Source organism: Lepeophtheirus salmonis, chromosome Z (assembly GCF_016086655.4).
Source record: "Lepeophtheirus salmonis chromosome Z, UVic_Lsal_1.4, whole genome shotgun sequence".
NCBI classification, from domain to species: Eukaryota; Metazoa; Arthropoda; class Copepoda; order Siphonostomatoida; family Caligidae; genus Lepeophtheirus; species Lepeophtheirus salmonis.
Genome location: NC_092584.1, coordinates 537,023 through 539,467, shown reverse-complemented (window position 1 = coordinate 539,467; position 2,445 = coordinate 537,023). Strand labels below are relative to the sequence as shown.

Sequence of the window (2,445 nt, the reverse complement as noted above, 5' to 3'; positions counted from 1 at the left end):
TAGGAATAATATGAGTTAACACTGAGCAGTAGTCTGTAACACTAAACTTGGCTCCGTTGTGACGTCATGAATAAAGTTGTAAGCTAACGTTAACCATACTCCGGTGCAAGCTTCTTATATAAAAAACCTTATACATATTTTGTCACCTTGGAATTAAGACTCTTATTAATATCAACTGCCTATTATGCTATTTTGAGGGGAGAAACTGAACTACTCCTATAAAAAGGAGAATCTTCTACATTCAAAACAGCATTAGTACAGGGAAGATATAATAATTAAATTTAACTTGTTAAATATTTATTTAATGCATTTTTAAATCAGTTTACAGCAATGATATGCAAGAATTCTTCTTTTAGAGGGAAATGTGAATACCCTCACAACTTATTGAATAATCATCATATAGAAGAAAAAGCACACACATCAAACAGTTTTCGTTATTTAATCGCTAAACTTAGTTTTTCTTTACATGGATCCCTTTTTTTAGATATAACTCTTAAATAGTGCATCAAAATAACTTCTTTTTCATATGCAAGCAATGAGAATGTAGAAGGAGTAGCGGGTTGGATGATGTTTCATTCTAGCGAAGAGAGTTCTCTTAGAAATACAGTCCCTTGCTATCATCTGCAGTAAGGAACGTACGTTTGCCGTCAAAACTAAATATCTCCAGAAAATGAATTGATATAATACTGGCTGCAGCGAAAAAATCTTTAAACTTTCAATCAAGATCTATTTCTGCAGTCAGTTGTAATAGGGTATCGCAATAAAATAAAAATAACTAGTATGATGTCTTGGCTACTCTAATCATCGTTATAACCCCTTGGCAGCAAGAATGGCATCCAGGTGGCCTGGAAGGCCTTGCACCCATTACGGATGTAGTCCTAAGACATAGCATCCCAGTGCTGGTTGACGATGTCCTTAAGGTCGTTGATATTTGGGTCATGGACAGTGTAGGCCTTGGAATCAACATACACCCAAAAAGTGTTGGCCTTGGAATCAACATGCACCCAAAAAGTGTAGATCCTGGGACTCAACATGCACCCAAAAAGTGAAGTCCAATGGGTTAGTATCTGGTGTATAGGGGGCCACATTTTCTTTGTCCAAAAAGGCAACCACTTCTAGGCATTTTTGGAGGTGAGTGCAGGCTCACCTCCTTCTGAAACACGACGTTCATGTTTGGGTGGTTGGTCTGGATCTCCAACTGCTTTGCAATCTCCGTTATTTCTTGCCAGCATCCAAGAGTGCCTGGACTGAAATTCGTTGTCCGCGTTTAGATGGCATCTTTCGGCTTTTAAGACACTTAAGAAGATCTAATTGTTGTTTTTTTGTTTACTTGATTATTTTTTTAGCATTTCACCGGAACAATTTTACAGAAATTAACATAAACCTTGCAAATCCAAAAGACAGTTCCCATGATCATCTTTCCAGACGATTCCTCGATTCAAACAAATGCCAAACAGAAAGAAATAAACGGATCTGTCTAAAAGTTTGTGTGTGTACTTTGAAGAGATGCTACTAACCAGAGCCCTATAAGAAGAGTTACGTCACGAGATTTCAGCACCCCTTGTGACATATCTCCAATGGTCCAAAAAGAACTGAATATAATAAATGAATACTAAAAAAATAATTATATTGAACTTAATTATTAGGAAAAATGGAATAATTACTTTAATAATAATTACTTTAACTTACTTAATTTCGAATAACCACTCTTCTTTTTCTGAAGGTAGAAGAAGATATTCTATTTTCTTTGATAATTGGAGTTTGCATTCGTAAATGTATGAACATTCTTATACTAACATACTCAAACACAGTAAAAAATAAAAATTTATGACATTTGGCGACATTTATAGACGACTTAATTAATGGAACTGCTACTTTATTTATTGAGTTTACAAATTTTTTGAATTGATTTACTTAATATTGAATAAAGCCTCTATTTCTGCAAATTGATCCAAACAGTGCTTGGCGCAATAGATTAATTGAACAACATATAGTTCCTGAACGAATCTTAACTGAAGTGAATTCTTGATGACTTTATAAGACCAAAGGAAGACTTGCAACTTTAAAATTTCATATGGTTTGAATTAAATACCGAAGGGAAGTGCATTTTTAAAGACTTAAAATTTGATTCTGCGTCCCAAATTTTGACATCTTTCTTCTTTAATTCCTTTATTTCTGCTTCATAGACTCCATGTTGGATTTCTATGTTAATATTGATTTCCTTAAGATCAGGAGAAATATCTGTAATACATACAATTATTATTTTCTAAGGATAAAGTAAATAATGCAAAAAAAAAATATATATATATATCATTATAAGAAGATTCATCTTCTATTGTTGATGAAATTAGATTCCTGTCCATTTCAGTTTATTTCTCTATTTTCGGAAGTAGGAGGTTCCAAATAAGGAGTAAAGTATGTATGATCCTTAAATTGTGGAGATCT

The 2,445-nt window shown here is 33.5% G+C and overlaps 1 long non-coding RNA gene across 3 annotated transcripts; it reads right to left on the bottom strand.

Annotated features, from left to right (window-relative positions):
- Positions 1-256: 256 nt before the first annotated feature.
- Positions 257-2,445, bottom strand: LOC139907351 (uncharacterized). 3 transcript variants are annotated; one of them, XR_011783897.1, is made up of 2 exons: positions 1,665-2,445; positions 257-1,612 (listed from the first exon to the last, which is right to left on the bottom strand). It is a non-coding gene; the product is annotated as an uncharacterized lncRNA (long non-coding RNA). The 3 variants fall into 3 exon arrangements; XR_011783899.1 differs by having other exon boundaries at positions 257-1,592; XR_011783898.1 differs by having other exon boundaries at positions 1,690-2,445.